A 26,764-nucleotide genomic window follows, 5' to 3' on the forward strand; every position below is an offset into this window, starting at 1 on the left:
ATATCCAGGGGGGATTTCCAGTTCAGAACCTGCACCATAGTGCGTCACCCATCATGGGTACCAGAGATTAGGTTGTGATTCTTTATGATCAAATCCATAATGAGTGCAGACAGGTCAGCACATCACGACACTCCAGGAAGAGTTCTCCATAGCCATAGCCGGTTGTGACCTGTATATTAAAAACCAGAAGTAGTCTGATGTTAAGAAACGGAAAGTGGTTGAGTTAGCGCGCCGCTACACATACCTGAGAAAATGAAATATGATGCAGGAGTTACAGTTTGATTAATGCATCCATGACTTTAATGGCTTATCAGCGAAAACACACTAGAGCCGTTCATACAATGAAACGTGATTGTAAAACTCTCCAATGTCGTGACTGTTTTATCATTTTATCGATAGTGGAATAAAGTGAAGAAGTTTATGTCACAAATCTCATAAATACATCCCTGCGCAGCAGCACTCTTTTACACATACACTGTAACAAATGTCCTGTAGAATTTACAGTAAAGAACAGGCAAAAAAGTTGCCAATAAAGTGCTGTAAAAGTGTTGTTAATTACTGTAAACATTAATTACAACATATTAGTGGATACGTTTTACAGGTTTTTGCCGTATATAAAACACAACAATGTATTGTTTATATGATAAACAACCATTTATTGTATTTTAATTTACAATACTATCTTGTATCCCATTCAAATTACATGAGTTACCTGCCAACTATTTTTGCCACTAAATAGCTGTTACTTGTTCATAATTCATTATTTTATTGTAGAATGTTTTTACAGCTAATATAGGTTTGCTTGTCATGTTTTGCAAATTAAGCACTGTAATTCTTTTGTAATTGTAATTATTTTCAGCTATTAACAATAATAATAAAACAAGAGTCAGTGCTGCAACAATACAAAACATTTATTAACACTCAATACCCGATGTGTATATTTTCAAACTCACACAGACATGAACAAACTCACATAAACATACACCAGACTGCACAAGACTTGCAGCCACACAGTGTAACTTTGAATTAACTACTGTAATTTGCAGCAACAAAGTCAAATGTGTAAAAAATAACCACATCTTGGAACCATTGTTTTTTTGTTTTTTTTATACAAAACAGTGTGCCATTATTGTTTCTTTTACAAACGGGCTCAAAGGCATTCAAAGTCCATTAACCTTTTTAGAAGTGCAGAGACATGAAGGTTGACATTGCTGTTCCACTTCTCTTGCACCTTCCCACTTCTTGGACTGATCCACTTTGTGGCCTTTGTGCCAGAGGTTGGGTTGATCCCCAGGAAGCATCTGAAGTCACAAAATCAGGAAAAAGACACTTAATGAAATACATTGTTTACAAAAGACAAAACCCATAGATCTCCCCTGCGTTCCCGACCACCGCTTTAGCTTAAGTCATCAAAAGCTGCGCAGGCTAGGCTAGTGACGAGTTTAAGACGAGACCCAGACTCTATCAGCGGTAGTGATTGGGTCTCGTCTTTCACTTGTCACCCAACATTACAGCATTACAGCCTCTGAACCAGCCCATAGACAACGCAGCGGCTACCGGAAAAAAAAAAATCGAAATAGCAGAACAGATTGACTGCATTTTCGCGGTGACATGACACACAAATATTTAAGACCCATGCCATCTGAATTTAAGACAATTTAATACTTTTTAAGGCCTTATTTTTAGGAAAATTGATTTACGACTTTTTAAGGACCTGCGGCCACCCTGAGTTCATGGACGATTCGTGAACGATAGGAAGTTTCTGACTAAATACCTTCACCAGATAAATGATGATAGTGGTCGATATTACTGTGAAAAAAAAATGTTTTGTGCACATATTCTTGGTCTGAAAGTCGTTACAGAAGTGAACCAGACAAAGCAGTCAGAGAATGGCTCATTCGTGATTCGCAAGTCGTTTTAATGAACTGAACGAGGAGAACTAGTTCGCGACAAAGAATCGTAATAATAATTCCCATAATACTAAATTGTACCACACAAATCTTCATAATACAATCCAGCAGTTACAACACTCTAGTGTATCTTGCTGTTCTGTGGTTTTTGCTGGTTAACATCTTCAAAAAACAGTGCAGTTTTGAGTCCCACACCCCGTATATTCCAACTAAGGCGAATAAAATGATGCCAAATGCTGTTAGTCACACAAATAAATAAGGAAACATTATTCTTACCAAAATGTTGTTTTTGCAGCTTTCTCTCCTCACCTCACTTCAAGGTTGATTCGATCCTGTCGGCGACACATGTAACTTTCTCACACCGAGTTTAGACAACATACAGTAGCACCTAACTACCTTAGCTAGCGGCATGTTAGCCTAACATTTTAGCCTTCCATTAAACTGCAGAGCCTGGGATTACACTCGTTTGAAAAATATTCTTGAGCTAACTTTATTTTTAGTTGTGCAAACCAGGCTGACACACGATTAAATCATATTGCATGTTATTACTTGAATCACATTTTGAAGAGAAACTAGCAAGGTTGGTTTCCAGCCATGATATGCTAGGTGAAAGGCATAGCCTCAAAAAAGGTTACTAAAGTCATATTGTTAAAAACTAAAATAATTACTGTTGAATTCGGGTAAAATGTAACATAACCATGCATACAATCTTGCCTAGTTTCTCTTTAATAGTTTAGACTAATAACATAATATTTACTCTTTATTGAGTGGATGAATGCTGGGTTCGCTCTCCTCCTCCTGCCATCAAATGCCTATCCTCTTGCAAACCGCCAATATTAGCCTAACAGTGTTTAACTGTAAATGTATCATTTACAGTCAGAACCAAGTGAAAACATAACCATACTGTAATTTTAAAATGTGTTACAGCTTTAAATTACTGTAATTATTTTTTACCCATAATACATTGCAATTTACAGTTACACCTTGTAAAAGGATAGGACAACAAGCTTCTGTAATTTTTTACTGTAGAAATTACAGAAATTTGTTACAGTGTAGGCACGCAGAGCTGCAGAGGAGCCGCGCAGTTACTCGTGATGATTCATCTTCTCATTTCAAAATGAGATATTAAAAGCTGCACCCACCACCACATCTCCTCACCACTGTGCATATAGATCAAGACGATTACAAGACAATCCACACAAAAAAAGAGTTGATAAGTCACAATGTAATTTGCTTTTTGACTGGCTACTGCTGACACTGCTGATGAAAAGTCAGTGGTTTTCAAATGCAGTGTCTCCGTGCTCCCCTGTGCTTGTGGATAATAATGTTTGCCATATCATACCTGGTCTCAGAACAGTGGAAGCTGATGTACTTCCACTTTGCAGAGATCTAAAGAATGCTGCTCTGAGAGGACCTAGACTTTGTCAACAGAACACAGCCACACCGACAATAATAGCAGAAATAATGAAAGGCATTTGTTTCTAGGACAGAAAATTACAAAATACACCGGCAATATTGGATCATATGTGGGACAGATCACTGCTTCGAGATCAGATGTGTAGAGAGAGCTTGATGTCTATTTTTAGCTTTAACAGGTCAAGCACCGATCACCTTGCCTGCCCTGATGGCACTTCACTATGTAATAGACTGAATAGAATAGTGAATTGCTATGCAGAGAAATGATTTGCTCCCAAGGCACAAATTAAAGCTCAAGTTGGACAAAACTAAGCTTCTGTCAAAGCTCGGCCTTCTATTTAAAACCTGCCCATCACTAATGACTCCAGCTAACTTGGATAGTAAGGTGCCAAATGGAGACAATGGATAACATAGTGTTGTCCTGGACAGATTTCACAGCAGTAGCATGCTCATGTTGATTCCTTGACACCCGTCCCTACCTCACCAGAGTGGCAGCCTGGCTGCTCATCCAGGCACTTGTCACATGCTGCCTGGACCAATGGACCGCTTCAATCTGCCATCACACCTCTGCAGCACATCCAGTCAAGTGCCAATATGTGCTATTTTTTTTTTCCACACCAGTCGTCTACTTTTTTCACCACACTGGCAGTATCTTGCTTTTCTTAGTAGTGTCTGTTTTAAAGCTCTTTTTGTGTTCTGGCTCCACAATGGTAAAAATGAATTTACCACTAAGCAGTGTGTGAAGTGGAAGAAAAAAAAACAAGTGGCAGAACTCCCCTTATCCATATGAGGCATGTATGTCTGTCGACATATGTATTACTAAATCATTAAACAAAAAAAAACAAAACAATATGTTAGATGTTCACATCATCTAAATAACTCAAAAATGATTTAAACTTCAAGCGTACAGTCCTTTTTATTTGGTGCCCTGTTATTAAGTTGTCCCCCAGGACAGAAATTTAGAAATCAGTGAATATAACTAAACAATAGTGAAAACTGTAAACACTTTCAATAGATATTGTTGTTGTTGTTCTTCTTCAGCTTCTCCCATTAGATGTCGCCACAGCAGATCATCTGCCTGACAGATATTGTTCTTGTTAACAATAAAAAACAAAAACTCTAGACGCTAGAAATATGAGGACGGGTGTCATGGAGTGCACTCTGAGAAATGATTATCTGGGCCATAATAATAAATTGGACAGATAACCTAAACAGAGTGCCGGCATCTGGTACTCCGGACACTGAAGCCAGGAGGCATCGACAGCTTTCCTTCAGACGACATGCCAACAACTCTTGAGAGCATCCACTTATCTGTCTTGTATTTTTGGGAAAATGTACCACAGTATGGAACACACCTTTGGTCATTTACTTTAAAGGTTTACACATGTAGATATTACATATTATGTTCATTTGTGTATTTTAAATTGATCACAATCCAAATGATTTAAATGTGTATTATTGTGCAACCCATGTGTTTAAATGAAAAAACACATACTGTATGAATGCATGTGTCCTGGCGCAGTTGATGGACTCAGTGAGTAATATTTCCAGTACTATGAGGATAAAACAATCTTTTTTATTTTTCTTCTTGTTTACCACTTCCTTTAAAGGGAGAAACATCATCATAACTATCAAACTGTCTGCCCTTGACCTTCCCCTCTCTTTCTGTTTGCAGCAATAAATCAGAAATAGCACTGGCTTGCAAGAGAAAACACTTCAAATAGGTTCTCACATAAAAACAAAAAAGAGAGGGATGATAACAGATCCAATTCAGCCTCCTTCAAAATACCCGCTCCTACACAATTTCCCCGTCCGGGTGTTAATTCTGCATGAATAGAGTCAGACAGCACTGCTTTTAAATCATTGAGGACACAATGTGCAGTGTGTGTACATCCATTTAAGAAAAAGATACAAAAATCACTTGTTGGAACACGCTGTACTTGCCCTGGGTGAGATACTTTCCAAGACTGATGTCACCACGGCCCAAATTATCCCAATCTTAACAAGCAAAGGAAGGAAAGTCTCCTCTCAGATGTCTTTCAGATATAAAGTGACATCAGGGCATCAGCAGTGACACCGGGTCTGAAAATCTGTCTGAATTTAGTTCAAATCTGTCAAATGAAGTGCTTGGTGATGGTGGAAACATTTTTTTCATTCTTCATTTCCTGCACTGGCTATTATAGTTTATTAGGCATATTCTTTTAATGGAGATGTAATTGGTGCAATTTGAATTTATGACACTGCTTCTGTGACCCTGAAAGGATAAGCAGGTATGAGAGTGAAAGGATAAATGTGTCAACATCTGCTGTGCCTGGCTGCAGTTGTGTCTATTAGGGATGTTGATGTGTTTTTTTATGCACGTCCTTTAGTCCTTCTCAATTTTTACACATGTATTAATGCAGTGCTGAGGTTGTGGTGTCCTCCAAATGTGTGTGTTTGTGTGCGCATGTGTGGTTAATGGGGTGTCCCCGGCTAATACTGCATTATCAACAAATTATACACAACACACATCTGTTGTTTTGAGGCCAATACTAATGAGAGATGAAAAGTGTTGACACATTTCCCTCTGCTGCAGTCTCCTTGTAGGATCGTCTGATTAATTATGGAAGTTTTCTTATTACAAGGCTATGTGTTGATAGTTTACACTTGAAGTGACATAGTCATTATCATTGTGCACCGCTGGCTTTGGGTTTATTTGTTGTACTGCCACTTCAACTCGATTTTCATAAGCTAAAACCGCCTTTTCCTGAACAAACAAACACTTGGTGAATATTAATACATTTTTTGTTGGTTTTTCTACGAGTAGATTGTTTACAAAAAGTACTAAAAATTAATTAAGAAAACAATGAATCAAATAAACTACCCATCAAAATGTACTCAAGCTCAAGGATATACTGTCAATCATCTTTAATCAGCAGCAACAACTGACAGTAGAGTAAACTATGGGCATAAAAGGATGTACATGGACCTAACCCAACTGTGACCCTTCCATGTCCAGTGTTGCTGGTTCTGTGTCTCCTCCAGCCTCTGATATCTTATGGCTGACAGAGGAGAAGCCTGTTGTGGTCTTCAGATGTTGTAGACCAGGGGTCTCCAACAAGTTTGTGAGCAACTAGTAGCTCCCAGTCCCTTTCCAAGTGGATTGCCAAAGGTTTAATTATGAAACATACCCCACTTAGAGACAGAGAAGCGCACCGCGCTCGCATCCACTCAAAACGTAACATTAGCCTACTACTCTTTGGGTGGCTCGCAAGCCCAAACGAGTGTGTGCAACATGCCTGTTTTTTTGTTAAAGTAGCTCTCTGAAGAAAAAAGGTTGGAGACATAGACCATAGGTCGCAAGATTCAGCGTGTTCTTTTTCAAACTTTTTTGTTTACCAAATAGTGTTTACCAAACGGAGGATTCCTCAAATAGTGTGTTCCGTTTCACAGAGGTGCTGCTCATAGCAGGTTTTTTTTTGTTTCACAATCAAATTTTTTGTTGATTATATTAATTAATTGACTAGTTTTCTGAGAGTCTTGTGAAGGTTCACCCTACATTCCCTCCAGTAATTCACACAGCAATCTGGCATTTGATAAGCTCTTGTGATTACAATCTTCTAGGCCTGAGGCGTGAGTGCTCTCTGTGATGGTGTTGACTAGTGTAATTTCGTTTTTCCATTTATCTGTTTCAGATGTAGCAGAACGTATGCTTAAAGGCGGCAGCATTACAGTATAATATTACTCAGAACATTGCTTTTCTGATGGCAACCTTAAATGTTGTTTTGTTGCTAACAGTGCCCATAAATCAGTGAAAGGCTTTTACGTTCGATTTGTTATCCATCTTTTCACTGAGCTCAGCTTTGTCGTCCAGTGGCTGTATGCACAAAAATATGTTTTTAGAGGGTTAGGTGTTCAGAAGTAGACGCATAAAAAGCGCTTTTTTTCTCTTTAAAAGTGAACAGTGAACAATGAATGGAGTATGTAGTAAATATACTTCATTGGAATTAATCCAAATTGGACACTCTAAATTGACCGTAGGTGTGAATGTGAGAGTGGATGGATGGATGGAGCGCAACCCTCATGTGGAGGATAAAGCGGTAGAAGATGGATGAATGGATGGATGGAATTAATCCTTTGGGCAGTGCTGGCCCAAGCCTTCATGGGGCCCTAAGCTGAATTTGATTTAATTTGATTTAATGACTTTGGTTTTTGAAACTTAAAACAGATTTGCACTTAATGACTAAATCTAAGATAACTTCACAGTTAGTGTAGATGTAACATGATGTAATATGATTTACGTCTGCCAAACAGTTCAAGTCAATTGCAAACAACCACTGCACGGTTTTACTATGACAGAAAACAGGAGCACATTTGGTAAGAAAAAACTACTAATAAATTCCATCTTCTTTAATGATGGTTAATTATTTTGTGTTTCTTTTTTCTTTTTCTTTTTTTAATCCAATTTGCAATTAGCTCTTTGAGTGCAAATTAAACTAGACTGTAGAGCTCCAGTCAGTTAACTCAGAAAACTACGTCCTTTAATCATTTCACAATATGCTGAGATGGAAACACCTCCTTTGCAGGATAAGGTTTTGTTGCTGTTTTCAGCATAGCTTTGTTGTAGTCTTGAGATACTGGAGCAGGTAAACTGAGTCAAACCATTTTCTGGATGTGCCCAAGTGTAGTTTTGAGCACAGGGCATGACCATCGATTACTCTTACACACGGCTGCGATCCTCTTTTTCCTGTTGTGCTCTGATAACACACTTTCCAATAAATCACTGTGACATTGTTTACACAATATGAGCTTTGCAAAGATATATTACACATCAGGTTTTTTTTTTCTTTGTTTTGAAATTCCTTCCACAGTTGGTAGAATTGTTGTATTGATCCTAAATTCTCCGCTAATCCTGGATTAAAATGCTGGATTTCTTTATGTCAACTCAACGTTCGCTGTGTACTCCAACAAAGAGTGAGCTGTAATCCATTCATGCTGTACTCGTCTCTGTTCCTCCAACCCCATGAATGAGTAATAATGCTCTTTCCAATAGAGGTGAAAGAGTCTGACACTGAGCACCATTATCAGAGGCAACGCTTCCTGTCTGAGGCCAACTGAAACGCCCACAAAAGAGAGTGACAGGGTGCTGAGAGAAGATAAGGTGCATTCTCACCATCACTTCAATTTACAGGCTTTGAGAATCAAAGGGAGGCCATGACTCTTATAATACAGGTTTAAAAATGGAGTGGCTTTTTGTCTTCTTTTCTCCGGACCTCATTTTATCTGTTGTGCAGCTGACAGTGCCAGTGGTTTCAAGTACAATAGCGTCCCTACCCTCACACCACCTCTATTGTCAGATCTGCGCGTGTGTGTGTGTGTGTGTGTGTCTACAGTAAAAGCAACACGCATACAGCCGTTCCTCAGGTTTGCTAGAACAGTCATTGCTGTAAGAATACACACCAATCAGCCATAACATTGTGATCACTGACATGCATAGTGAATAACGCTGGTTTTCTCATTACAATGGCACTTGGCAGTGGGTGGGATACATTAGGCGGCAAGTGAACAATTAGTGCTGGTAGTTGTTGTGTTCGGAGCAGAAGAAAATGGGCAAGCGTGAGGTTTTGAGTGAATTTGACAGTGAATTTGAAGGCTAGTTTGTGTGGGGTTGTGTCTGAGTCAGAACATCTCCAAAACCACAACTCCTATGAGACATTGCCAGAACCGACTAAAAGTAATCCATAAAAGGAAAACTGGTCAACCAGGTGAGCAACCAAGGCTCATTGATACACGTGAGACGCCCTATTAGCAAATCCAATAGAAGCGAGTGATAGAAAATGCACTGCACATAGATGTGCTGTAGTGTGGGTGAAATGGGCTTGAATGGGTGAATGGCAGAACTGTAGTGTATAGCAGCTTTGAGTGGTCATCAAGACTAGAAAAGTGCTTTATAAATACAAACCATTTACCATGCCAAAGGTGCCTTCAACATGTACGCGAGCATCAGAACTGGCTCACGAAGCATTAGAAGAAGATGGACTGGTCTGATGAATCACATTTTCTTTTACATCATACAAAAAAATGCATTACCATAAAAGGTGGCGCGGCACTGCTGCGACTCGAGCATGAGAGCACTTACTTAGCAAGGTGTGAAAATCTTAGAGGATCCAAAGCACATCCTTCATGATGAGTATGAGTTGACGCCCTCTGGCAGAAGGCATAGGGTCCCTAACTGCAAGACAAATGGATTCAAATTATCTCTGATCCCTCTATCAATTAAGTGGAAGAACTGGTGTGTGTGTGTGTGTGCGTGTGTGTGTGTGTGTTCATTTAATCACTATACTGATGGGACAATTGGGAGCTATTTAAGGAAAGGGTATGATATAGGGCTGTGTGCAATATAAGATGAATACTTTTGTGACTACAGTGATGCAGATTTTTGGACCATTTATTATGGACTATTTTATATGATGGCTATGAGTGTGTGTGTGTGTGGGGGGGTGTTTGTTTGTATTGTGAAAGTGTGATTTAGACTTTATGTGTGCCCATGCTACCAAACTCTCACTTGCCCAAGATAAATTGATGGGAATATGCATTGGGAAATGTTCTGCTGTGAAACCATGGGTCCTACCTTTCATATGGCTGGTTCTTTGACAACAGGAACATCAAGAGTTTGGGGTGTTGAGTCATTCTCCAAATCTTCTACATCAAGTCAGTTCCATGGAAGCCCCACCTCACAACTTACCAGACTTTAAGGAGCTGCTGGCTAATGGCTTGGTGCCAGATACCACATCATACCTTCAGAGGTCGAGCGGAGTCCATATTATGATGGGCCAGGACTGGTTTAGCAGTAAAAGGTGACCTAATTAATATTATATGGGTGGACATAATGTCAGTCCATCACTGGGCCAACATAAAAAGACATCAACCATTCACACTCACATTCACACCTATGATAAATTTAAAGTCTTTAATTAGTGGATTGTAAAGAAAGCCAGATTGCCCAGAGGGTTACACATAATATTAATTTCTAACCCTAATCTGGCTTTCTTAGAGTTAGTAACCCTAACTTTGGCTTTTGTGGAGTTTTCATAAGGCCCTCAGTCTAACCAGGGATTCAAATCTCCGACCTTCTTGCTGTGAGACAAAGAGACCAAACACAATTAAGTGAAATATACCATCATTACATGAGCCTCATGCATTAATTATAAAGTGGATGGATTAAACTAATGTAGTTAGCTACCAGTTTATGCCATATTCGTTGATGACCCGGGACACTCTCACGAAATGCAGCCACACTGACATTTTCTTTGTAAATGAATGTGTTAACCTAGAGCTGACTCCCATGTGGTAACATTAAACAGTCTCTTAAAAAGTCCCCGCTGCCATACAGTAGTGCTTAAGTCCAAATAAATGAAACAGTCGTGGAACAGACTGTTTATCGTTATAAGCCCAACAGGCAATAAGTCTGTGCAAATCAATAACCAATCAAACAGGAGACAGGGTAACCTGGGAGACTCTCCTCAAACACTAAAGGGTTAAAGGTGGATGGGAACATTGCTTCAAATCTACTAATGCCTTTGAGTAGAAAGAAAGTAAAGAGCATATGAGAGAGTGGGTGTGATAAATATGCCTGATGGCTGAAGTGACGTGACTGTCTTCTGACAGACCATAGTCCTGGTGATGGGTGACATTTTATTGATCTGCATCCAAGTGGGAGCTCAGTGGCACATGAGTGAGGTACAGAGTTATGTGATTGGCTGCTTAAGTTGTGACAATGATGAAACTTCTTCCCTGTAGAAATTTACCACATCTTATATAACTGTCCTTTTCTCCATTTCTTTCATTTCTCGCTCTCACTTTCACAGAGATTGAAAAAAAAAAATGTCTTCAAAAAATGCCGAAGTCCATTAAATGCAGGAGACAAAGCCGAGATGTGGAACCATTGTGTGTACTCTAATTGAGACCTTGGGTACTGCGCGTCTCTCCTATAGCCCAACTATCCACCATGTTGGTTTCATTCAGTAATGTTGTGCCTCACACACACACACACACAGGCACACACACAGCGAAATTCACACAAACACAGAGGTAAAGAGAAAAAAAAAGGAACAGTGTCCTCTTCTCACTCAGACTCAGGGACCTTGAGACAGTTGCTGTAATTGGCAGAAAAACAATGAAGTACTTTTCGTCCTCCAGTGAAGAGGCGTTGCCAGGCAGCAGGAGCATGACGTTGTTACCCTCCAGTGGTAGTTGCGAGGGGGCAGGGCAAATGGAGGGAAAAGGTGCGTGTTTGCGGGTGTGTGACAGGAAATGTGCAGTAGGTATTTAGTAGTGTCGCACAGTGAGCAGTGGAACACGTTTCATGCCTCTTCAGGTCTCTGTGGTGTGTGTGTGTGTGTGTGTGTGTGTGTTATGTAAGGATGACATCATTGCTTTTAATGAGTTTTTCAGTCCTCTACCTGCCTCTCCATCCTCCTCCCCTTCACAACATGCTTTAGCTCGAGATGGTGTAAAGCGAAATTAGTCGCAGGCAATACACCACTCTTATTTAAGGACAAATTGGATGCACATTATTCTTTAATGTACAGCTGGGTATAAAACTTCATATTAGTTTGATATAACATGAACATAATGTTCACGTAATATATATGAACAATAATGTTTTTGTTTATTTCTTTGTTGTTTTGGTAAGATTGACCATTTTTTTTCTGATATAGTCATATCTGATAATACTTGACAGTCTGCAGACAGCTTTTAAATTAATATGTATACTATGTTGTTTATCTATGTACAGAGCCCCAGACATATATTCTCAAAAGCCTGACATTGCAAGGAATCGCTAGGAATCGTTAAGAGAAAGATCTTCACAGATTCAAAGTTCAGCGATCAATAACAATTAAATGCAACAATTTTTTGAAACACATGGGAGAAATATTTTGAATCAATCTCAATTTCATCAAAAAGAGCCGTCTTGTGTTCTGTAAATGTCACAGTGGTACTGTACATGATAACACGGCCCCTGCCCTCAGGTCTCACTGACGACTGCATGTAGAGATCAGTGTAGGTTTTCCAGCTCTTTTTGATGAAAATGAGGAGTTTTTTCCCCCCATGTCATGTCTGGGGCTCATGTCATTTATAATTACAGTTAAACGCAAGTAGTATAGTATAGCATAGTAGGGAAAAACCTTTACAATATTACAGAGAGAAGAGAAACCCATCAGTTCACACAATGAGCGAGCTCGAGGCATCAGTGGAGAGAAAAAACTCTCTTTTAACAGGAGGAAATCTCTGACAGAACCAGTTAATAATTCAATAATAAACAATTTAATAAAGGAATCTAATCGATATTTGTGTGCTGTTCGTATGGCAACTTGAAACCAGTCAAATTGCCATTGAATATCATCATCGTATTTAGTTTTTTTTAGTTACCTGTTTTAGATCATTCTTTAATGAGTGACTTCCCGCTGAATATAGAAAAACATGTTTGCATATACAGCTGTGCCAGCAACTCTGAGGCTATGCATGACACTTGGTGCTAAATACTAATATCAGCAAGTTAATGACACAATGAGAATATTTACATGCTAGAAATGATCATTTCCATTAACTTACTTCAGCGAATGAGTATCTAATACTGTATGTATTGATTGATGAATAGTTTGGTATCTGTTTCGGGGGCAGACCTTACTGACGAGCTCTAATGGATACACATGACCTCACACCACGCCATGTTCTCATCAGTCATCCAGTCTTGTCTTCAGGTAGTATCTTCAGTGTTTAGCAGTGCAGTTTACATCCGTATTGGGACTGACAGCTACACATGAGTGCCTATGACTCACTTTGGAGCAGAACAGCCTTAGTAGCTATTTGATTATCCTCCAACTTCCCATTAGCTTTGTATATCTTTATTTATCTTTACTTAATGTGACATCTATCCGTTTTGAGACTGTGCAGCAAAAAACAATTTTCAAACCATTTGGAGTGGTTACCTATTAGCTGTGCAGTTCACTGTGGAAGCAGACGTACAGGGACGGAATGAAAAAGGACGACAGTAGAGGATAATGATTTGTGCTAATTTTGTATTCATTAAAATCCTGCAGTCTGCAATTCTCCCGCACAACATCAACTCTGAACTCCTCACCTCTTATCCATGTTGTCTTTCTTCTTCCAAAATGCATTTCCCTCGTCTTCATCTGTCTGCCTGTCTGCCCTACCGTCTTTCACTTCATGTTTGTGATTCCCCACAGCAAATACATCCAAATAAATTGTGCAGTCATGTTTACAAAAAAGAAACAATGGAGTCAAAGTCAACAGCTTCACTCTGTTGTGTTTACCATTTAAATGAAAGTTCAGTAAAAAATCAAGATCAATCGGCGACAATCCTTCAGACCATAATCAGAGGTTCACACACATATAACAATAACATAATAATAATGATAATGATAACAATATTATTATTGTTGTTGTTGTTGTTGTTAGTAGTAGTAGTAGCAGTATTAGCAGTAGTATTTTTAGGACGTGCTGCTGTTATTGGAAGCATGTCTTGATTGTTTATTGCTACAGTATTATTATCATTTTAACTTGTTAATATGTAAAGCACTTTGTAACCTTGTTTTGAAAAGTGATGTTTATCAAGTTTATCAGGAACAGAACAGGGGATTTGACTTTAAAAAATACACTGCAAGCCACTCACATAAGGTGTGTGTGTGTGTGTGTGTGTGTGTGTCTTACATACTGTAACACTCATTATAAATGAAAACAACGCTATTCTTTTGAAGCTGCCATTCAAAGGATTACACACTGAGATCAAATGTGCTATATCTATTTTGTAGATCCTCTTATATAGTGGAAGTGTATCTTACAGATACACTGAATTACAGTTAAAGGTTAATTTGTTGTCTTGTGGTATAGGTTGTTGAGATATGTTGAGGAGTTTATTTCTAAAGAGGTGGAACAGAAAATTATCAAACACATTTGCTCATTATACTTGTATTTTTGTTTAGTCCCTGAGTGAGAAATACTGTATACGACAATAGTTAGTATCCTTGACTCATGATTAGAGGAAACTTCCTTCCACCCTTCCCAACATCGCCTCCTGGGGATGCTGTTAAGAAACCAGTGAGGTTTCTTCTGCTCTCATCTTCACCTCTGGGAATATATATTATTTTGCTCATTATCAACCTGGTAAAAACATACTCTGGTAGCAGGAAGCATAGCTGAAGAGGAAAGTATAGGTATCACTCCAAGTATTCCCACTGACGCAGGTTAAGGTAGTGACCTACATGCTTTTTAAAAAACAAAAAGGTGCTAAATCATGTCTGATTGTTGTTGTTATTTATACAAAACTAAAGATCATACATCGAAATGTAAAATGTATATTTGTTTTTTGTAAAGATGATTTTTGACTTCAAACCTGAATTTAGAACGTTTGAAAGATTGCAAAATCTGATCGCAGGCATTTCCCTCAAAGTTAGCTGAGGCCTTTTTACTGTTACTGCAAATGATTTAAAAAACTATCATGGCTTAACAACATCAACGCTCCCTGTGTGTCACACAAAATAGTAATATATGAAATAGTTTTGTGTGTAAAATGAATGATAGCCATGATGTGTGTTGTGCATGATATCAGCAGTTGAATCGTACCGGTTGGATCATAGTGTGTTTTTGAATAAGGAGAAGGCTTTTAGATAGGGATGATGGTGATGTGTTGCTCCTTCTGTGACTCTGGGAAACCTTGTCTGAAAGCTGTTCCTCTCTGCTGCCCATCACAGACTCCCTCTGGATGCTCACCACTCTGCTCTCACCACATGCTCCAGTTCCCCTCTAAATGTGAAGACTCTCACTCCCTCAGTCTTCTATACCACTTTGTGACAAGTGTTTTTTTTTTTCATCTGTCATGTGCACGGTTTGTCCAAGCGCTGGATGCTTGTGTGTGTGTGTGTGTCTCTACGTGTCTGTGTCTGTGTCTGTGTGTGTTGAGTGTTTTCTACATCAAATCAGCTGCCACAAAATTCCATTACCATCCATTTAATTGAAGAGTTTTACTCTTTATGACATATTTTCATGTACTCGGTGTGTGTGTGTGTGTGTGTGTGTGTGTGTGTAAATCTGTCAATGTACCTGATCAAATATTAGGGTGAATACTTGTTTGGACTTAAAGATTCATTTACATGACAACAAGACATGGCACGTGCGTGTGTGTCCGTGTTGAGACTGTGGGTTCACTCAGGGGAGCAGAGGGAAAAGTTGGACTGAATACGCATGCATTTTGGACGGGTTCCAATCCGTTACAGTGCAATACCTTGCTTCTTCTCTCTTGGGCTCCACTGACATTTAATTTCTCTATTCTGATGACCAGCGTGCAAAAGAAAAGGTCCTTCTGCAATTACAGCCAAGGTCAGTGCATTGGAGTGGAGTGTACTGTGATATTATGGTGTTGAATGGAAGCTTTTATGGCATCACTATTCTGATATGCGCACGTGGGTAAAACAAAAGGCAATTTTCTTTTTAGTCAGACCAAACCGTTGTTGTCATTATTTTACAGAAAAATGAAGAGGCCAAAACCTGTGAAATCAAATGTGATGCTGCAATTTCCCTCTGTCCATCAGGAAGTTTGCATACTGGCATCATTTAATCCACTTAGCCTTCCTGTATGGTTTTAACATAATAGGCCGACTTGTCTCTGTCAGCCTGATACATATATGTGGCACCATGTTCATTAATTAACTGTCAGTCAAAGAGAAATGGTATCACGGCAGCCACATACCATATCCACTCAAACAAACACACATCCCCCTAAACACACAAACAAATGCAATCATGTAGAGCGACTGACTGACTGACTGACTGACTGACTGACATTTGTCCATGTATCTGTAGCATGGTCATTAACATGGCGCCTCTTGGCATACATATGCTGTTTCACTCTCTAATCCTGCCAAAGCTCACATCCAGTCCAGCTTAACACCTATCCAACCGAGGCAACAAAGCAACACCTCATTACATGTATTTTTGAACACCCACTTACGGCTCTTCGTTCCTGATATCGCAGCTCCTCTTATCCTCTGCTCCTCCCGTGTCTCATTTTCTTGCCCACCGCAGGCTCATTAAGTGCATACCCTGGACCCATGCCTGACTGGACATGCTGTTTGTCAAATTAGACATAATTGTAGCTGTGAGGTGTAGTGGTTGTGAGCTACCACTGGGAGGTAGTAGTGTGTCACATAGTATTTGAATTCCAAAGCGATGGCTTCTACTTACACAGCCCAAAAAAAGGCTCCCTACATTATACCGGCTTTGTCGCGTCTTGCATCGCAACCGTTGATGTACGTATCTTATCTAAAACTTGCATTTCCCTGTGCTTTATTTTAGAGTTGATGATTCATTATCATGACAGTGAAACTCCTGTGCCAGCTGGCTGCAGGCAGCGTCGAGTGATATCAAACCGTATGTGAGGTAACATGGGAGCAAGGAAGTTGGAAAGATTGACCAGATGGTAGACAGACGGAGGCGGGAGGGAGGAGAGAGGAGAGACTTAAAGAGAGAGGAGAAAGGGCAGGATCGAAGGTGAATTCATCAGCGTCTCCCTGTGAGGCGTGACAGAGTGCCAGGCAGCGAGATGGATGCCTATAGGTGTGCTGTGTACTCGGGGGCAGAGCAGCTAGCTGTTCACGCCTGCCTTTAGTTTGAGGCACCTGAATGCTCCATTGACACATAACGCTGATGCTGCACTGGTGCCACACACACACACACATTTCATGCACACACACGACTACACACGCAATCAGCAATATGCTTAAAGTAACACAATGCAGGATTTGCTCTCAGGTCCCCCTACAGTTGGGAAAGCATTGTCTGTAACTGCCATAAAAGAGAAGTGGCACTGACTCATGCATTTATTTACAGTCCAACTATACAACATGTGCAAACAACGACGTCTTCAGACCAGCTACAGTAGCCTAAATTGTTTTATTGCTCAAGATATCAGAAACAAAGTTTGCGTAGCTTGCGTTACTACTGTGCCATAACGTAGAATTTCATAGTTCTTTTTGTGCCCACCCGAAACCTGAAGTTCTATAGTTCCAACGCAGGCGATGTGGCTTTGGCAGGAGTGCCATTCACCCTGGTGAGCAATCAAATTGATGTTGGAGACATAATTTGAAGGTTGAGATCCTAACACACACACACACACACACTGCAGAGCAGGCAACCACAGCATTGTTTACAATAGTAATGTCACTGAAATGCAAGGCAATTTCAGAGCTTCACTCCATCTGAAATAAAAGATTGCACATTTGTCTCAGAGCAGTAATCACTCTAGAGCAGGGGGCCAGTGGGTGAAACTTGGGTGAACACAGAAAGTTAAGAAGACATTGGTCACTCAGTGGAGAGAATGATGGGACAGACAGACAGACAGAGATAAGGGGCACAGAAAATGAGTTCAGGAGAATCAGCTTTTTATCCACACGGGAACAAGAATTTTGCGAGCACTGGGATGCTATTTTTGGAAAACGGGTCCCTAAATGCAGAATGGGAAAATCTCAAACCCCCACCCTTGAATCTTCATGTATACAACCAATGCGCTAATTTCGGTGAAAGTGACGATGTCATGGCCCCGCCTCTCTCTTGCACTTGTATTCGTTGTCGCTATCTTCGACGCCGTACTTATGGAAAACTTTCTGAGAAAAACATTGTTCCGGGCAAAGTTTCCATGTGGATAAGACCTAAGTAAGTGAAGAAGCTGAATGCTGAACAGGTCCTGCCTCAGGCTTGAGAGCCAATATCCGTCACTGTGGCATTAATTATAATCTCTATTCATTAGAGCTCACCCCGGGGGCCGTCGTTATTAGACACAGCCCAATTAGGCCTGCAGTGAGCTGACGATGCCAGACCAAGAAGAGGGACAGTGCAATGAATAAGGAAACTCAGACGGTTGTAGCGGTGCCTCCAATCAGCCCCTTGTCTGGGAGTGGGAAGACACAGAGCAGGTGGAAAAGGATGATGTAAGTGGAAGTGTAATCTTACAAGCCCTTTCCCAAAAGAAATCTTTTTTTGCTATTATCCCCTTGGAGTGTATAAAAGAATGAATCATTTTTATATACTGCAGAATATTGAGACATCTGTTTCAAAATCAACTGAGAAAAACGAAATTACAAATTCCACACTGGTACTGAAGATTGTTCCAGACGTTTTGTGAATGTTCGTATTACTTTGGTTCGATTATTCCATCTCAGATCCACCTCAGATTATTCCACCTGTAAACCTCGTGTACTGCAGACATTCTCAATATTTCTTTTGCTCAAAGAAATCTGCTTTGCCAAAGCCACTGTCCCATGAGAGGTTATGACATCTTCTGTTGCTCGTTTTTACAATCCCAAAATGATGAAGTGGAAGTGAGACAGAGCCTAAGTATGGAAGAGCTAATACCTCATCTTTATGATGTGGTGAGGAGCTTTCAAGTCTAGATGGGCATTAGCAGATGAGGTGAGCTCTATAGTCAGCAACACTGTGAAGTTTATTTTAATTAAGTTATTCCAACATATTTCACACGGACGGAAGTTTAAATAAAATCTTTCAAATTTGGCACCATCGTAGTAAAGAGGAGGCCTAGGTCGATTCGGTTGTGTTCTGATCTCAGCAGCTCTCCTACCATGTCCGCTCAGAATCCTTCCTCTGAGGTGTTCTTTCTCTCTCTGTGTGTCATGACAAGTGTATGTGAGCATGTGGCTGCCCTGGATCAGGGGAAAGCAGATAAGCTGTTATGGCTGCAGTTGAGGTGAATCAATGTATCAGCACTTCTTTGATGCAGAGCCTGTTTCTCTATAGCGTGTCTTTGGTTGATTAAACACATTGACTGGCCTGTCAGCAGAGCAGAGGGATGGCCCACTGTAGCACTCAGTCGCATCGCACCACTTCTTCACATTCTCCTAGATTTGGCTGGAGGCTGAGAGGGGAAAAACAACACTGGATGTTAGGTCATGACAGCACCACACATTTGACAACACAGTTGTTCTCATCTTCACACTTTTTCCTCTTCTCACCTTTGTGTAATCTTTTTTTTTTTATGACAGGAAATTTTGATTGCTTTTTTTCACCTATACTTCAAGCTCCAAGGCTAAACAACCTCGGTCCAGTCTCAGCCTCTAACAGTGACTCTTCCCACCTCTCTAACTAGCTCTGCTCCCTCTTAGAAGTGAGCTGATGCAATGATATCGATGATTTCCTGACTACAGTGCATCCATGAGCTGAATATGCACTTTTCCCTCCAATCTACTCTAGCTAATGATCCAGGGATTTCATATTTATTAGTCAGCGCACCATCATCTATCATTCTCTAGCTCCCCACATAAATAGTCATATTGGATTTGAAGTAAATGAGAAGTGAGCAAAGGCAGAAATCAACTGTCTGGAACCTGCGAGGGATAATGCCCCCATATGCTCCAACAGACCCGGAGCAGGTATTTGTCTTAAAGACATATTATCTGACTCTGAGAAGTAAGCTCCCCTGAGAAACATGGATGAATGGTGCATGGAGCACACACAGTATATTAATTGGCTGTTTTCACATGCCTTTGCACAAGTTAATGCCTGGAAGATGTTTTCGGCCTCAAAAGTCAAGTGCTCGGACACCACTGGGTTTTCATTGGACGGATCATTCAACTGGTGTTACACTATGTCCAGAGTGCACTTCTGTAATGTAATGTAATGTAATGTAATGTAATGTACCTACATGTTGGAGCCATGGCAGCTACTGAGAACACTTATTGTATGCTTGGGTTTTGTCCTAAGTGAACTGAAGAAAGCGAATTAATTTTCTCATTGTGGGTCGAGCAAAGTTACTTACACTGCAAAAAGTCTGCTCCCTTTGATTCACACTCTTTCACCGCAGCTGAGTGAAGGTAAAGGTACAGTTTCACAATTATTGTAATGTAACAGGAAAAACAAACGTGGTTAGTAAGCGTCGTATACCGTGATCATGAACAATACATCTATCTAGTATTGCAGTGACACTAATGATTGGTGATATCCTATCGTTGTTCTCTAACTGTTTACAAATGTAAGTGGAGAGTTGTGTATCTCAAACCCTGTGTGTGCAATCAGAATTGTGCATTATGAAAGAGGACGTAAAGACAAAATGAGTAAACGTGTCTGCAGACAGTTTGTACCAAAAGATGGACGTAGAGACAAGCCATCAATTAGAACTCTGGCAGAGCTGTAGCTGCACATGTTGACAGAATATATGGGGATATATTAAAGATACATATTTATGGTTATGACTTTATTTTACTCTCAATCCCATTTTGTCTGTTCTAGCTTTCCTTTGGCCAATATGCCCATGTGCCTATCCAAACACAGACTCACACATTCTGAAGAAAACACACAGTGCATTACAGATATATTTGATATAGTGTTTGTCGTGTGCTGGGCCCTATATGTTAATTGATCCCATTGATTCTGTCAGGCTGATCCAGGGCCTGTGGGCTCACAGCCACCGCACCCCCCATCAGCTCACATCTCCACAGACCTCCGTTTATATTACTTTAGCCAACACACTCATATTTCACATGTCATGGAACTCATTTTTACTCCATTCCAGCTCATAGTGACCGAATGTTTCTCTGAAATGACCTGGAATGGGATTTTCTGTTGTCTCAGCAAACATGTGCTGCTCTATAGGTTTATTATTATGGCTGTAGCTAATACAATAAAAGGGCTTGCCAGGAAATATGACGTGTCATATTTTGCAAACTCATGCCACCGCTGGTGGAGAGATTAGCTCCTGCAGAATGAAGTTATGAGAGTGTTTATGGCCATGGCCAGTGTGACGTCTGCAGCTGGGGATCAATACTTGGCTTGGTTTTTTTGTGTGGTCACATTGTGGTACGAGGATCAGCACATAAATGACACTCTCTTGGCTGGTAATCACCTGCTGCGAGGTGTTAGGTTAAGTTTAGTGTCTGCCGGCCTCTCTTCTCTGTGCCCAAGATCAACTTTGCAGAGGAAGTCCACATGAATGCATAAGATTGTGTGTCGTGTATGTATCAGGATTTGTCTGATGACTGATCCATATTTTGCAAGCACTGTTTTTGGATTCTGTATTGTCTGTATTGTGAGGTTAGTGTAAGAGTCTATTTTTATTGAAAGGTACAGCGTGCATTATTTAGCAATATGAATGTTGCTTGGCATATCCCTCACCTCACCCTTCCCTTTGTGTTGGAGAACATTTGTAGCCTTCAGTTAGCATCAAAACTCAAAAGATGTTGAGTTTGTCCAGTGTGAGCTACACTGTATTGTAAAAACAGGGTGGTCCAGAATGGCGGCTTCAATAGAGCTGATCCAGCTCCTGAGATAAAAAAATAAAAGGCTTATTATGGGGTAATGAAAAACAAGTAGGGCTGTCAATAGATTAAAGAAAATTAACTCATTGATCTCACATTTTGAATTTCGTTAATCTAGATTTAATCGCAATTAAAAGTTTGCTTTCCTTCTAATGACTAAATAAATGAGTAATTAGACAGTGTGCATTTCAGACACCATTGTTAAATTGTATCTTTCTTTTTTTAAACAAAGAACTACACATAGAACTATGTGATTTCAAAGAGACTCAGGCCTATCAAGTGCCAACCAGGTCATCTTAAAATGAAGGCTCAACAAAAAAATTATTTTTTTGTTGTTGTAATTTCTTATGTCACGTCCATCTCAGCTGTATTAATTGCAACGATTAACGCACTTAACACACGATTAACTTTGACAGCCCTAAGAACAAGTAATTCCATCTGGTGATTGTACATTTAAGTGTAACTAATTCAGAAACATTTCACACACTAGACCTTTAAAAGTCTTTAAAGATAAGTGTGTAAGATAAGATAACAGGAGACTCCTCTGTTCCCGTCTCCATTTTCCAAACGTGTCAGGAAACTATGGTGGCCTTTGCATACCAGAATGGATGTAAACACCTTTTCAGAGCTCTCTCCACTCCTCCACTTTCCCATTCTTTCTGCCATTCCCTCCATATCTGTTGGTTCCTGCATTGGATTTATGTGGGCAGAGTCATTCTTTTTCATTTGTGTAGTAAACTTCAACTCCAAAATGTGAAAGGCACTCTCTGGCTGGTTTGTCTGCGGCGACTGCTATAAAAAACATGTTGACACAAGATGGGGGTTTCAGTAAAGTGAGGCACTTGCTTTCAGTACATATTATATAAAACCAAAACAGTGTTTATTTTAAGCAATTATACACTTATACAAACATATACAGTAGCAAATTCTGCCAATAAATGATCCTAAATGTTACACATTGATTTACACTATGGAAATTAAATATCACATTATATTATATTTTATATTACATTACAAATTGCTGCTGCTCCCATACCTACACTCACCCTTTTACGTTTACATCAAAAATCTAATGTAGACTAATTTTCCCATAGACTTGTTTGGGCATAGAATTGTTTTTGCATTGCCCCCTGGTGGCTGTTCAATATCCTTTCTGCTTAGACTCCGCCTGCAAACTGGAACACTAAGTCCACTTTCTGTGTACGGTCTATGCATTTGATGATATACAAATAGCTGATTTGAATTGATGCCGTGTCGTGCAGAACACTTCTAATGAAAAATGGGAGAAGATTGAGATACCGTGACCTTACTCTAGAACAGTTTGCTTCAGGCCTTTCAACAACAGCTTTTTTTCCTCAGTCGTAAGCATCTCTTTTCATTCTAATATAGTCAACAGTGGAAGGCTGAGCATACCATTAGATGCTTAAGATTCTTCATTAAATAGACTTTTATATATTGACAGCTTTGTATTTTAAATGACCTTCATTTCCACTGCCTCCATGCTAACTCATCCCATTTCTTTGGAGGACATTGTCTTGGTGTCTTATGTAATGCATGTGAATCATCTACAAATTGAAACTGTTAAATGTGAATGTTTTGTAACACTGTCGTATAAAAGTTAGCTCTTTATAGATCATGAAATTCATTGTTGATAAATATAAATATACTAATTCTGTTGCAGTGGCCTCAGAGGAAAAGTACCATGTACAGTACTCGCACATGTTCATGTTAATGCGTATGTGTGTGAGAGTGAATGCAAGCATTCATGTTTTGCTGCCCTGCATGAGTGTCACTTCCCTTTGTGGTAAACCAGATGACAAAATAATGCACTGTCTAGTCTTGAACGAAAACATCTCCAAAGTTTCCACTCTCATACTCACCCAAGTCATGCAATCCAGACATACACTCAGCAGCAGTGCTAATTTATTTGGATCGTCAGTAGCTGGAACACACAGGGATGCACGCAGGTACTCAACATGGAACAAATTCAATCACTGACCCTGGATGGGTTGCCCAATCTGCTGCAACTGCAGACTAAACAGGTGATACTGTTGCTACTTTCAGAGAGGATCTAAAGAGAGCCTGATCTCCTTATTCCATTTCAAACACCAATACTTTTTTTTTTTCATTTTAGCTAGTATAGTATTCCTGCACGTTCAGATTGATGCAGGCACAGCATTACCCTCACTCTGTGGGACACTCTCTATTCCTCTCCACGATCTCCTGCTAGACTAAAAATCAATCCCCCTGTGGAGCAACAGCCCATTTGTCCTTGGCTTTGACAGAGGCTTGGGTCAATAAATGCACTGCATCGGTACTCCCTCTTTGGGCATCCAAGCAAAGCCTCTGCTTGGCACAGCAATACTACAACTGGGGCCCATGATAGATGGCTCAGGCATGGGATCCCTGAAGCAAGTCAGAGCCACTGGGCAGTACTGTCACATTTTGTTCTGTCTTGCACTTTTATCTCATGATAGTACATCAGATGATGAAATGACAGCATCTTTGACTCAGCCATCTGGGGGATAAAACGCAAGCACCTGGTTTATCTTGTCTGCTTTTCTAAAATGTATTTCTAATAAGTCTAATATAGTGTGAAGTGAGGTACAGCAGGTTCGGGGCTTTTAATGAGAAAATCGCTTACTGTTTTGGTTGAAAATATATATATTTTGTATGACCTAATTCTAAATTGTTTCAATTCCAAATGTTTATTGACCAATATACATTTGTACAAAACAAAGCAAAATAATTTAACTTTAAGAATCATATGCTAATCATCTTCATTATGTCCATTATCAGCATGTTTGCAACAGTAGGAATCATCCTCTGATCACCCTTAATGTCTGAATAACACTGGTTGTTCACACCAAAGTATGAAATGACTGGAGGAAGTGGTTGTAGTGTTGGGAAGAATGATCTCTTCAGTCTGCAGCTCCTTTCTGATTTATAGTGTTTATATTGAGTTTCGGCTCCTTTGTGACTTTACAGCTTTACAGTTCTGGTTCACTCTCAGTCCCAATCTCATGTCTGACCACATCTAAATGAATCCCAATATTGCACTGTGACAACAGGTTTGTGCAAACTTAGTGATTATAGAGGTTTACAGCATCGTTCAAGTGTGGAGCCAAGACCAACAGCCAATTATTGGCCGTGCAATTATTGGCTTATGCTCTGTGACGATTACTTACTTGGTCCCCATCAGCTCTAGACCGAGGTACTGTTATACAATGCCGCTCCTATCTTTGCTCTAAATTATCCCCACAGTATTTCTCAGCCATTCGCCAAAGTGGCCTTGAATATATTTGACTTAAATGGCTGAGGATAATGTGTAGCAAACAAGGAAGGCAAATTAATTCTCTTAGTTTCAATAAAAGACAACTTAGCCAGACTCGGAGGGACATAATTAACAAAAATCCTCTAATTTACTTGGATGAACACGCGATGTACTAATTAACCTGTTGCAACCAGCTCATCCCAGTGATGAGCAGAATTGTGAACGCAATTAACTTGGCCATATCATTATGTGTCATGAATAAATTGTATGCATTACCATTATTATCAATTGCATGTTCTGCAAATTATAATCATGCAAAATTATGCATAGCTACGCAGCCCCCACCTCTTGGCTCTTTCCTGAATTACTCATGTAGAATCATGAGACGCACAGTCCTCCAGCATACAAGCATAATCATAATCTTCAGCCAGTATAGCTGCCATTTCACCCTGCCATCATAGTTCCACTGTCAAAAGAGACCATCCTCAACAGCCTGAATGATTACTACCCAGTGGCTGGTTTGGACTCACATCATCATGAACCTCTCACCCATAGACACACACACGCTTACAGAGGACACCATCGCCACAGCTCTCTACACTTCCCTCACTCACCTAGATCCGCAGGGGAAAGACACTTTGTGGACTTGAACTTGGTATTGAACACCATCCTCCCTCACAGACTGGTGTCCAACCTGACAAGCGTAGAACTGTCTTACTCCATCTGACTGATCACTTCCTGTTTGATCACTCCTAGAGGGTGTGAGGGAGTGTGCACTTCAGGGCGAACTGAACCCGGTCCTCAACACCACTAAAACTCAGAAGCAAGGAGCTGATCTTAGACTGTAGAACAAAGAAAACAAGACATTTGACCCATTTTCTGCAGCAGGGAATATGTCGAGAGGACTTCCACTTCCTGGCGGTGTACATAGAGCTGCGGTAGCTGACATCACACGACCAAGTTAACACCCTCTGGCAGGATAGTGCACTGTCCGCCTCTATAGATGTATACAACACATAAATCAGTCACACATGTGTCAGACATGTTGCCTGATGCCAGATCCCCACAGACCCAGAGAGACGGCGGAGGGGAATCGCTGGTTGCTCGTCTAACTGAGCAATTATTTATATCACATTGTCCGATGCTGATGCCTATGTTATGCTAATGAGACACTTACGCTTCCCAATGACAACAACGCTATCTTTATCTGGTAGACTTTCAGTGACTCTCTGGATCTGGAATAAGATGAATGGAAGTTAACCGGGAGAGTTGAAAATGTTAGGATACTGCTGATCCAGAATAATCTCCTCCCCAGCTGTTTCCAAAATGCACACTGGGGCATTATAAGGATATATCCAATTTGTCAAGTTTTGGAATAATTGGTTGATTTCCGTAGATTTAAAGTTTGCAGTGCCCTGACAGAACCCTGCCAGGTTGAATCCAGCAATCAATCCGTTCATTTTTGCATGGCGGTTCATAAGGACTGAGTCACGTGATGCTCTATAGAGGAGGATCCCCAATAATGTGACTGTGTCCCACAACATGAGTAAGACCTGGGACACACCCACAGACAAATACAGGTTTGTGCAGCTATTTATTTTAGGACACTGCATTGGTTTCCATTCGTTTTGGTCAACCTAAACGCATTAGGTCCCTAAAAAGATTACTGCCTAACCCTAAAATGAACCTACTCACAATTCAAATCTTGAATAACCACAAAATTAACCAGTTTCTTAATTAATAACCTCAAATCTGCCCCATGAGGACTACTGGTCCTGACAAGGTCAGTGTTTATGCCAGAAAAGCATATATTTCACGAGACACTTTTGTGTTTATAGCTTAGT

General features: G+C 40.1%; 1 protein-coding gene across 5 annotated transcripts in view; it reads left to right on the forward strand.

Moving 5' to 3' along the window:
- si:ch211-153b23.7 (uncharacterized) overlaps positions 1-26,764 on the forward strand; it is a 147,472-nt gene that overhangs the window by 112,473 nt on the left and 8,235 nt on the right. The gene's annotated exons all lie outside the window — the stretch shown is intronic.

Source organism: Solea solea, chromosome 14 (assembly GCF_958295425.1).
Source record: "Solea solea chromosome 14, fSolSol10.1, whole genome shotgun sequence".
NCBI lineage: Eukaryota > Metazoa > Chordata > Actinopteri > Pleuronectiformes > Soleidae > Solea > Solea solea.